This window comes from Lepidochelys kempii, chromosome 7 (assembly GCF_965140285.1).
Source record: "Lepidochelys kempii isolate rLepKem1 chromosome 7, rLepKem1.hap1, whole genome shotgun sequence".
NCBI classification, from domain to species: Eukaryota; Metazoa; Chordata; order Testudines; family Cheloniidae; genus Lepidochelys; species Lepidochelys kempii.
Genome location: NC_136386.1, coordinates 89,847,450 through 89,859,894, shown reverse-complemented (window position 1 = coordinate 89,859,894; position 12,445 = coordinate 89,847,450). Strand labels below are relative to the sequence as shown.

Here is a 12,445-nt window from a genome sequence, read left to right as displayed (position 1 = left end):
GGATCAAATGACTGATTTTTTTGCTCTTTTAATCACCTAATAAGATAGATACATAAGAGCCAAATTCTCAGACCCTTACCCAGGCAAAACTCACATTAGCATCTTACTTTTTCATATTTCTATAGAATTGTCATTTAAAATTTATTTTTTCAAAGATGAACACTGTCTACACCAGGAGTTCAGTCGGTAAAACTGCCTTGCTTATGGGTGTGCTCATTTTCCACACACCTGAGCGATGTAGTTATCCAACATAAATTTGTAGCATAAACTATGGCTTAATCTGCTGTGCAACTAAGGACACATAAACCAGTACCCTGACTTCTCTGAGAAGCCAGTAACATTGGCAATTATTTGAATTTTAAAACTTTCACTTAATTGCATGAATAGTAAGATTCTTTTCAAACAACTGGATATGGAGACAAGATTGAGGACATCTGAAAACAGCAAACAGCATACCAAACAGAAAGCCAGATGGTGAAATCCTGGCCAGTAAGGAAGAGTCAGGACTGACTTCATGACTTTAAAACCATCTGAGGAGAGCCTAACTACTTTACCAGATATTGAGGGGAAGTTTGCATCTTTTAATAGGCTCCATGATATATTTGTTTTTGTAATATAAAGGCAGTGTGGGTGGGTGGGTGTGAGTAATGCCCTCTAGTGGCTATTCCACAGACAGGATAAGGGACTTGCTACTTTTACTACCAACTAAGGGAAATCTTTTTCAGCTCAAGTGGTATTAGAGATCATTTTTTTGTTGATTGGAAGGACTAAGATTCTAGTCTCAGTTCTCCAGCTGTGTGTGTTGTTTATCTAACATTTGTGTAAATGATCTAGAACACATGGATTATCCGCAAAATATAGAAATTTTGATAGAAAATGGAAACTTCCTTCAAAATATTGAAGGGAATGTTTTTAAAGTGCTTTGACCACTCTGTTTTTGTTGTGAGGAACATGTAGTCATGGAAACAGTCCCTCAAAGAGCCACTGTGCAGAGTACTTGGCTTGTTGTAGTTCACTTTTCACCACAGGGGGTGCATTCCAGTAATTTTTATAAATTATGTAGTTTGTGAATGGCTTGGGATTCTTCAGGATGAAAGGTGTGAAGAATGTGTGTATGTATATATATCCCCTAAGACAATGACGTTATACCCATATGCTATTTCTTCCCCATCTCTCTAGTTGAAAACAAGCAGTCCTGAGTTTGGATTAACTGTGCTTGATTTTTCATTTTAAAAACTATTGTTGCATAGCCACTAGACATGCTGAGATCCTGGACCTGCGCCACTAGGCCATCCGTGAAGTGTGGGAGACCGGGGGGCCTGCCCCTACTCCATCCCAGCGGGGGCTGCTGCAGGGGAAGGAGTGAGGCTGAGAGGGGAATAGAGGTGCTGCAACATAACTACTACTTTGATCAGCTGTGTCTCAAACTGCAGGTAATGTTTAGGACACTATTTTCAGCTTATCAGTTACTACACTAAAATGCTATTCCAAAATTGGTATCAGAGTTGCTTATTGCAATGTAGTTGAATCAAGACTAAAGAGTGTCTCATAAAATACGTCCCAAGTTTCATGTTGTCAACATGAAAATTATTCTGATAAAATGAACTTTAACCCAATTTTAATGCAGAATGGTTTTATGGATGTCACATTTTTATAATGACCTCAATATGTTCAATCTAAGTAAATACACTTAAAGTGTATCTTGCCTATACTAAGGGAACACATATTCCAGATTTTTTTCATTTTTTACCTCTACTATAGTTTTAATTACAATGACAAGTATGACTAAAACAATTTTTTTCTTCACTAATGCTTAGTTTGAAAATATTACCATTCAAAGCATAAAGACTAAACATCTATACACATTATTTTCCTTTAATAAGCACTAGCTGTAGCTTGGTCAGTCCCTCACCTGATAATACAGATATTACATACCAAGTATGTTCAAAAGAAACCAAAAGTTTTATTCTGCAAAGTCATTCATGTCTGTACTACCGAAAGACATTTTTTTCCATAACATCGTTTGATCCTGCTAATGCATTACTGTACTAAAAAAAATCCCTCAGTTTGACGTGAAGTTCAATGAAAATGTGGTGTTTTGTTTTTTTTTCAAAAGTTTGTGTCTTGGCTATTCCGTGATTCAAAAATATATACTGAGTCACTTTGATCATTGACGGGATGTGATGTCAATGAGAGAATTTCACTTGTTACTTTTGGATGATTTTGCTCTGCACAGTAAATCAGTATTTGTAGTCCACACAAATCTTATAAAGTTCACAATTCAAGCAGGAATTAACAGATTTGTAGCTGACGCCAGAGATTATAACTTTTCTTGAGCGGTCAGCAATGATTCCCGGAATATTTTTGCTCTCAAGGTATAATGTGATACACAGATTAAAAAAAGAAAAGGAGTACTTGTGGCACCTTAGAGACTAACCAATTTATTTGTAAAAACTTTAGCATGACTTATTACCTGGGCATATATCATAGGGACTAGTATATTTTGTTTTGATAGCATGAAAAACTAACAACACTGTTAACTTAATTGATTATCATACACATTGTAAGGAGAGTGATCCCTTTACATAAGCTATTACCAGCAGGAGAGTGGGGTGGGGGGAGAGAAAACCTTTTGTAATGATAAAACACCCATTTTTTCATGATTTGTGTGTATAAAAACATCTTCTGTATTTTCCACAGTATGCATCCGATGAAGTGAGCTGTAGCTCATGAAACCTTATGCTCAAATAAATTGGTTAGTCTCTAAGGTGCCACAAGTACTCCTTTTCTTTTTGCAAATACAGAATAACATGGCTGTTACTCTGAAACAGATTAAAAAGTGTGTGTACTTTTTTTACCCTTTTTTTTTATCTTGAATTTCACACAGTAGCTGACAAATTCCAGCACAGATTTATTTCAAAGGAGATCACTTCAGTGTGGTAAGGTGCTACTTTTAAGCCTTTGTAGACTAAAGAATTGCAAATATTAATATTTTCAAAAAGTATATTGATATAATCTAGTCTAAATACAAATATTGAATAACTCCTAGATTATGATGTGAGCTATCAAAATTCAGTTACAAGAGAACTACTCATTTTGAAAGGTCCCATGGTAAGAAAAAACATTGGCGACACCCACATCCCTCCGTCTTCTACAATCAGCTATAAGAGGATACCCAACAGCGTGGGAGCTAATATCCCCATTTTAAAGACCCTCTTCAAGACGTCATGTAAAGATGCTATTATTACCGTTGGCACTTGAGACCTCCTGGCAGCAGTTTTCATATTGATTTAAGGTATAGAGTTATACAGAACACATTGTAATAACCTAATCTTGAGGTTACATGGGCATTGATGATGGTAGCAAGGTCTATATCCAGTTGAAAACGTCTCAGCCTCCTACACAGACACAGATATAAAAATACCCATCCTGGTACTGCTGTTATCTGATCATCTAACAGAATTTGGGTGTCTGACTGCCAAATTGCAAACTCATCTAACAAAACTGGGTCTCAAAACCTCTGACAGAGGGGCAGATATAACACCCTCCAGCTGCATAATTAGCAAATTTACATATATCCTCTCAATGACAAAATGTCCCAAACCATCTTACTTAATTCTCATTTGTTTATTGTGACTGTTATTAAACAAGTGGCAGATTGGACAAATGGCCAGGAAAGAGTATAAAAATATTGCTTGGGCATGCAGGAGTGAAATCAGGAAGGCCAAATCACACTTGGAGTTACAGCTAGCAAGAGATGTTAAGAGTAACAAGAAGGGTTTCTTCAGGTATGTTAGCAACAAGAAGAAAGTCAAGGAAAGTGTGGGCCCCTTTCTGAATGAGGGAGGCAACCTAGTGACAGAGGATGTGGAAAAAGCTAATGTACTCAATGCTTTTTTTGCCTCTGTCTTCATGAACAAGGTCAGCTCCCAGACTACTGCACTGGGCAGCACAGCATGGGGAGGAGGTGACCAGGCCTCTGTGGAGAAAGAAGTGGTTCGGGACTACTTAGAAAAGCTAGACGAGCACAAGTCCATGGGGCCAGATGCGCTGCATCCGAGAGTGCTAAAGGAGTTGGCGGATGTGATTGCAGAGCCATTGGCCATTATTTTTGAAAACTCATGGCGATCGGGGGAGGTCCCGGATGACTGGAAAAAGGCTAATGTAGTGCCCATCTTTAAAAAAGGGAAGGAGGAGGATCCTGGGAACTACAGGCCAGTCAGCCTCACCTCAATCCCTGGAAAAATCATGGAGCAGGTCCTCAAGGAATCAATTCTGAAGCACTTAGAGGAGAGGAAAGTGATCAGGAACAATCAGCATGGATTCACCAAGGGCAAGTCATGCCTGACTAATCTACTTTCCTTCTATGACGAGATAACTGGCTCTGTGGATGAGGGGAAAGCAGTGGACGTGTTGTTCTTTGACTTTAGCAAAGCATTTTACACAGTCTCCCACAGTATTCTTGCCAGCAAGTTAAAGAAGTATGGATGGGATGAATGGACTATAAGGTGGATAGAAAGCTGGCTAGATTGTCGGGCTCAACGGGTAGTGATCAATGGCTCCATGTCTAGTTGGCAGCCGGTATCAAGTGGAGTGCCCCAAGGGTCGGTCCTCGGGCCGGTTTTGTTCAATATCTTCATAAATGATCTGGAGGATGGTGTGGATTGCACCCTCAGCAAGTTTGCAGATGACACTAAACTGGGAGGAGAGGTAGATACGCTGGAGGGTAGGGATAGGATACAGAGGGCCCTCGACAAATTAGAGGCTTGGGCCAAAAGAAATCTGATGAGGTTCAACAAGGACAAATGAAAAGTCCTGCATTTAGGACGGAAGAATCCCATGCACTGCTACAGACTAGGGACCGAAAGGCTAGGCAGCAGTTCTGCAGAAAAGGACCTAGGGGTTACAGTGGACGAGAAGCTGGATATGAGTCAACAGTGTGCCCTTGTTGCCAAGAAGGCCAATGGCATTTTGGGATGTATAAGTAGGGTCATTGCCAGCAGATCGAGGGACGTGATCATTCCCCTCTATTCGATATTGGTAAGGCCTCATCTGGAGTACTGTGTCCAGTTTTGGGCCCCACACTACAAGAAGGATGTGGAAAAATTGGAAAACATCCAGCGGAGGGCAACAAAAATGATTAGGGGACTGGAACACGTGACTTATGAGGAGAGGCTGAGGGAACTGGGATTGCTTAGTCTGCGGAAGAGAAGAATGAGGGGGGATTTGATAGCTGCTTTCAACTACCTGAAAGGGGGTTCCAAGGAGGATGGATCTAGACTGTTCTCAGTGGTAGCAGATGACAGAAGGAGGAGTAATGGTCTCAAGTTGCAGTGGGGGAGGTTTAGGTTGGATATTAGGAAAAACTTTTTCACTAGGAGGGTGATGAAGCACTGGAATGCGTTACCTAGAGAGGTAGTAGAATCTCCCTCCTTCAAAGTTTTTAAGGTCAAGCTTGAGAAAGCCCTGGCTGGGATGATTTAGTTGGGGATTGGTCCTGCTTTGAGCAGGGGATTGGACTAGATGACCCCTGAGGTCCCTTCCAACCCTGATAGTCTATGATTCTAAGGCACTGATTACATCATGCATTTCTGTAGAATAAATGTGAAATACCATACTTACATTTTAAATATTTGGTCTGTCAGCTGTAATGAGAGGATAAAAGATGACATGAGATTATATCATGAACTTTTCCTGGCTGAGAGAGAATGATTGCTTAATGAAAACCTTCTAATGTGTTGTACTTCTAAAGAGATTCATAAGAATCAAAACATTGATAGACGGAAACAAATGGATCTAGAGATGTGAACACTGAATATGACACAAATAATCCATCCTTAAATCCTTTCTGTCATTTCAATTTGAAAAATGAGTAACTGTTTTTGAGTAAAATAGTTTTATGGGGCACACCTTGAACGTCTATCAACTTTCAGCCTTTAATTTAGCAATTATCTGATATCCAAAATCTCTGAAGAAAAGAAAAACACTACCACAGGAAGGATGCTAGTTTATAAAAGGCATCCGCATGCTCTGTGTGTTCACCTCATTGAACTGGTCTCCATACAGAAATGGTTCAGAACCTAGCGTGGCCCTGGTTTTTATTTATGCATCTTCAACAAAAGGTGTAAAGTTGAGGTGGTAAATACTGACTTGGACTTATGAGTGAAAAATTAATAGACAGCTTGTCAAACTCTTTAAATTACAGAAAAGAGAGACCCAACACTCTCACAAATCTTGGGAGACAGGCCAGTCCTTGCCTACAGACAGCCCCCCAACCTGAAGCAAATATTCACCAGTAACCACATACCACACAACAGAACCACTAACCCAGGAACCTATCCTTGCAACAAAGCCCATTGCCAACTGTGCCCACATATCTATTCAGGGGACACCATCACAGGGCCTAATCACATCAGCCACACTATCAGAGGCTCGTTCACCTGCACATCCACCAATGTGATATATGCCATCATGTGCCAGCAATGCCCCTCTGCCATGTACATTGGTCAGACTGGACAGTCTCTACATAAAAGAATAAATGGACACAAATCAGACATCAAGAATTAGAACATTCATAAACCAGTCGGAGAACACTTCCATCTCTCTGGTCACGCGATTACAGACATGAAAGTTGCGATATTACAACAATAAAACTTCAAATCCAGACTCCAGCGAGAGACTGTTGAATTGGAATTCATTTGCAAATTGGATACAATTAACTTAAGTTTGAATAGAGACTGGGAGTGGCTAAGTCATTATGCAAGGTAACGTATTTCCCCTTGTTTTTTCCTACCCCCCCCCCCCAGATGTTCTTGTTAAACCCTGGATTTGTGCTGGAAATGGCCCACCTTGATTATCATACACATTGTAAGAAGAGTGATCACTTTAGATAAGCTATTATCAGCAGGAGAGTGGGGTGGGGGGAGGTATTTTTTCATGCTTTGTGTGTATAAAAAGATCTTCTACACTTTCCACAGTTTGCATCCGATGAAGTGAGCTGTAGCTCACGAAAGCTCATGCTCAAATAAATTGGTTAGTCTCTAAGGTGCCACAAGTCCTCCTTTTCTTTTTGCGAATACAGACTAACACGGCTGCTACTCTGAAACCTTCAGAGTCTAACACTGATAACATTCTTTTGTGAGTTGTAAATATATTTCCTAAATAAAAAGCATAAAAATGTGACACGTAGGTAGGTAGACTGTGCTGCACAGTTGATTTTCTAATACTAAAAGTGGGATAAAACTCAGTGAAATATGTTTCTACTTTCTTGCACCACAGCAGAGCTATCACTTATTAGGCACTCTCTGGCATGGCCAGGCTTAGGGAAAATGGCACCCTGGGTGAACTTTCTTTGGCACCCCTTTGAGTACTGCTCCCTGAGCAGTGGGTGGCAGACAGAGCAGCAGCAGGTGTCGCGTCGGCAGCTCTGCAGGTGTCATGCTTCTGGGACCGTGAAGAGAGGACTCATGTGAACACCTGGTCCTGCCCCATAGCCCCATTTCTCCCCTCCCCCCACCTCCTGGATGGGCACAGCCCTTGTGAAGCCTCTTGACCACAGCGCCCTGGGCGGTTGCCCACCCACAAGGATAGCCCTGTGCTCTGGCACTAATAAGTACCAAATACCACATACATCACTTCCAAAACCTTAACCTTTAAATATTGATATATTTGAACCTAATCAGACAAGCACTTATTTAAAACATTGGGTCCAATGTATTCTCACTGAAGCACTTGGACTTTTGAAATTAACATTAGTGGGAGCAGGATTGGGCCCATAGGCTTTGTGTATTACTTTGTGACAGAAAATTAGATTTTCTCCACACTCCCTTTGAGGCAAAACTCCCCAAAAGGGTGAGAACATCTGTGCTGTACTATGGTCATTGTTATTCCTTAGTCAGAGAGGTACTTATTCTGAAGAGTTTTGTAATTGGCAGCATTCAATTATACATGCAAGCTATTGTTGCAAGTATTTGTAGGTAGCTAAATAATTGCCCTCATTCTCCAAACAGTTGTTGGGTCAGCAGTTTACTGAATTGTAATGGACAGCAGAGGTTTGGGTGCCTGAGAATATCAAATTAGAATGTGTTAAGTACAGTGTGCTTAAAGGAAAAATACATTCTGTACATTTCAAAACACAACGAGGTTTTGCAACAATGAAAACATACATTGATTTTAATCAGTGTTGCATTTGTTAGTTCCTTATGATGCTATATTAATTCACTTAAAGGAATGTGCAAGAAAACTACAGTTGAAACCCAGACAGAGAACAGTAAACCCTAAAATGCTACTCCAGGGCATCCTTTGAGATTCATACATTTAATGTGAAGCACCAAAATAAAACAAAGTTTTTCTATTAAAAGGAAGGCTTTCTAGCCGTTGTAAAATAAAACAGACAATAGTTACAATAGAACAACCCAAGAGCAGTCAGTTCCACAAGATGAGAGAGTCTGTGTGGCCATGCACTCAAATTTAGTTGAAACCTATGAATGGTTCTAGCATGGTTTCCCAAAACATAGAGTGATTTGTTTTTTCTGAGAATCTGTAATAAAAGTAAGTTATAGACTGCTTGACTGGGTACAATGTGTTTTACAAGGAATCTCTCTCTATGCTGTTCATGGGAAAACATGCTGAAACTATGCTGGGTTTGAAATGTGATAATTACCTTAATGGTTTTACAAAGTCTATGTGTGCAGATTATCAAGCAGATGAGCCAGGAATGACCAGCCAGTCCAATGAACTGATTAAACTTTTTTATACTAGTTCCTATGATCAGGAAAATTTGAGCACTACAGGACCTACAGCAAAATTCTGACATATTAGCCAGATTAAGTTGAGATCTGAAAAGAGGTTTGGTGGAGGATTCTGTCTTAAAAAATAATGAGGAGTCCTTGTGGCACCTTAGAGACTAACATTTATTTGGGCATAAGCTTTTGTGGATTAGAACCCACTCCACTGATGAAGTGGGTTCTAACCCAGGAAAGCTTATGCCCAAATAAATGTGTTCGTTTCTAAGGTGCCACAAGCACTCCTCGTTATTTTTGTTAGTCTGATACAGACTAACACGGCTACCACACTGGATCTTGTCTTTGTTACATTCCAGGAGTGAGCTTAAAACTGAGATTTTAGAAACTTTAATATACTTGAGGCAGCCTGCATAAACCTTACATCAGTTTAGTCACACACACACACACCCCAACCATGCCTTGCTTCCACACTTTGTTCCCCTTTACCTCTTCAGCAGTACTCCAAATCCTTAAAGGGACAGTCCACAGGTAAATTAACTTTTACATTCCCTTATGAATGTTACATTTTGAAGATTTTTTCTTGGAGAAAGAGCTAAAAGTTTTTCTTGTAAAAGTCTTTCTTTCTACTTTCTTGCTCTCTGGATGAACAACTCTTAACTAGTATTAAGCTAAATCCAAAGTATTTTGAGCCTGAAGGCACTTTGAGAGTTTTGGTTTTAAGGAATGTCCTAACTTGAGATTACAGGCCAAAACTTGATCCTGTTGAAGTCCAAGAGAATTCTGTCCATAGAACTTAACTTTTTGGGGGATTTAATTCATGATGCTGAAATAGGAATAGTGTTGTTTCCGGAACTGAAAAAATTCTTTGAAACATTTACATATTGCACATAAATTAAGGGTCCACTAGGGAAGACATACTTTGTTAGAGTGAGCATTGGCATTTTATATTAAAGCCAGGCCCAATTATTTCTTTCCCTCAAACGCTTTATAATGTGAAAATACGTGGTATTTAAGGGGTTTGAGTGTTCTATCATTAATGAATCAATTAGCAGTCAAAATTAATATTAATGAACTCAGTGAATCATCCATTTCTATTTCTTGAATGATCTTTACTTCATCAGAAGCCAAGTGATTTCAAAGTGGAAATAGTTTAATTTCTTACTAAGTGTCAGCCATCACCTTTTGGCTATACACGATTGTTTTTCCTTGTAAATTAAATGGATAACTGACCATATTTAGAATGACTAAACACAGTAATTCAACAGTATATGTCACTTAAATGTTCATTCTTTTCATTGTTCAGAATTTTGCTCACTCAAGGGATCGAAAACTCTTCCTGAATTAAACTGATAGAAAAAGTCACATCAACTAAATTGTGATGGCTGTAAAAGGAAGGTTGTATGGCTTGCAACAAACTACCTGTTACATTAATTTCAGCAAGTGTTTAAACAAAAATAAATGCCAAATCCTTTTTTCAAAATGAAGTATGTATATCTTCTAGTGTTTCATTCTCAAGTCTGGTTTCAGAGTAGCAGCCGTGTTAGTCTGTATTCGCAAAAAGAAAAGGAGTACTTGTGGCACCTTAGAGACTAACCAATTTATTTGAGCATAAGCTTCCGATGAAGTGATCTGTAGCTCACGAAAGCTTATGCTCAAATAAATTGTTTAGTCTCTAAGGTGCCACAAGTACTCACTCTCAAGTCTGTTTCAGATAACATTTAAATTCGTAGCTATGTATTAACATGTAGTTATAATCAAGTGATTTGGTAAATAATGTGTATAACTGATGCAGCATGTCACATCTGCTAACAGACAGCCCCCCAACCTGAAGCAAATACTCACCAGCAACTACACACCACACCACAAAACACTAACCCAGGAACCAATCCCTGTAGCAAACTTCGTTGCCTACTCTGTCCCCAGATCTACTCTAGCGACACCATCAGAGTACCCAACCACATCAGCGACACCATCAGAGGCTCATTCACCGGCACGTCTACTAATGTTATATGTGCCAGCAGTGCCCCTCTGCCTTGTACATTGGCCAAACTGGACAGTCCCTACGTAAAAGAATAAATGGACACAAATCGGACATCAGGAATGGTAACATACAAAAGCCAGTGGGAGAGCACTTCAATCTTCCTGGACATTTTATAACAGATTTGAAAGTAGCTATATTTGAACAAAAAAACTTCAGAAACAGACTTCAAAGAGAAACAGCAGAACTAAAATTCATTTGCAAATTTAACACCATTAATTTGGGCTTGAATAGGGACTGGGAGTGGCTGGCTCATTATAGAAGCAGCTTTGCCTCTCCTGGAATTGACACCTCCTCATCTATTGTTGGGAGTGGACTACATCCACCCTGATCGAATTGGCCCTGTCAACACTGGTTCTCCACTTGTGAGGTAACTCCCTTCTCTTCATGTGTCAGTATATTTATGTCTGCATCTGTAACTTTCACTCCATGCATCTGAAGAAGTGGGGTTTTTACCCATGAAAGCTTATGCTCAAATATATCTGTTAACCTTTAAGGTGCCACCGGACTCCTTGTTGTTTATCTGCTAAGTATAGTGACTGGAAACAAATTTGCCACTATAAAAACTGTAAAGAAAGCTGTATTAGTCAATAATATTTTGCCTCCTGGAAGTAGTAAAAAAGTAAAATTATTAGCTAAGTTAAGATTCCAGAAACTTTGTGGATATTTTTGTGACTACTTGATATAACATACTGAGCTAAGTGTTACCACTTAATAAAAAGAAAGCCTTTGTTTTTGTTTTGTAAATTAAAGTGGCTCAATACAAAAGACATTAGTGGAAAATAAATATGGAAATTCAAAACTAGATTTTAAGGTAGTTATTTCTTTAAAATTTACACAGACCTGCAAGCCCATTTTTTGGGCGTCATGTCAAGTTGTTTTTGATACAGCCTCTGCTGAACATTCCTTATTTGGCAAATGAGTTTGTGGTTATTTTCCATCAGTTCTGTCACCTGCCTAATTTTAAAGAGCTATATTTGATACTTAAAGTGAGAGTTGCCTATTCCTTGGTACATTTTGGGTCAGTATATTTAGTACTGTGTTCAAATGCAGTGGATTAACTGATCTCAGTTAGGAAAAGATGGATTATACCTTTAAGTAGACTTCCACAAATACTGTTGCTAAAAATGCAGTGTGCTTTCAAAACTGATCAAATATAAACACTGACTGGTGTTCACAGTCTATTTCAGCCATGCCTGGTGTCATTTTCCCAAGATAATCTTCAGTTGTCATACTAAGTATGTTGGTTTTATTTTGGCTCTTGAACTTAATTATAAGGAGTAGAAGGCCTTTCGGATTTGTCACAGATGAGATGGTGAGCCTTTTAGAGAAACATTTCATTCTCCAAATAGAGCTTCTCTAGCTTAATGTATTTGTGGTTAGCCAGGTGGTGGTTAACAGCTGTGTGATGTTGCTGGAAATTGTAATCTAACACATACATTATTCAGCATAACAAAACATAAGGAGGAAGGTATATGTAAAATCGATATTATTTTGCACAAAGCAGTTTAAGCAAGAAAAACCCCAGTTATGGCTTAAATCCCTCCTTTAGGATGTATCTATGTCAGCATTGACCCCCTATTGAGATCTGCTTCCCACAATGGGAGCTGCTGGGTGCTCAGAACTTTTTGAAAATCAGACCACTTATTTAGGTGCCGTGGTG

At 39.2% G+C, this 12,445-nt stretch overlaps 1 protein-coding gene across 1 annotated transcript in view; it reads left to right on the top strand.

The window, feature by feature from the left end:
• Positions 1-1,356: 1,356 nt before the first annotated feature.
• PRKG1 (protein kinase cGMP-dependent 1) overlaps positions 1,357-12,445 on the top strand; it is a 903,020-nt gene continuing 891,931 nt past the window's right edge. The window contains exon 1 of the mRNA XM_073353692.2: positions 1,357-1,433. The gene's annotated coding sequence lies outside the window, so the exon portion shown is untranslated. The remainder of the gene's footprint in view (positions 1,434-12,445) is intronic.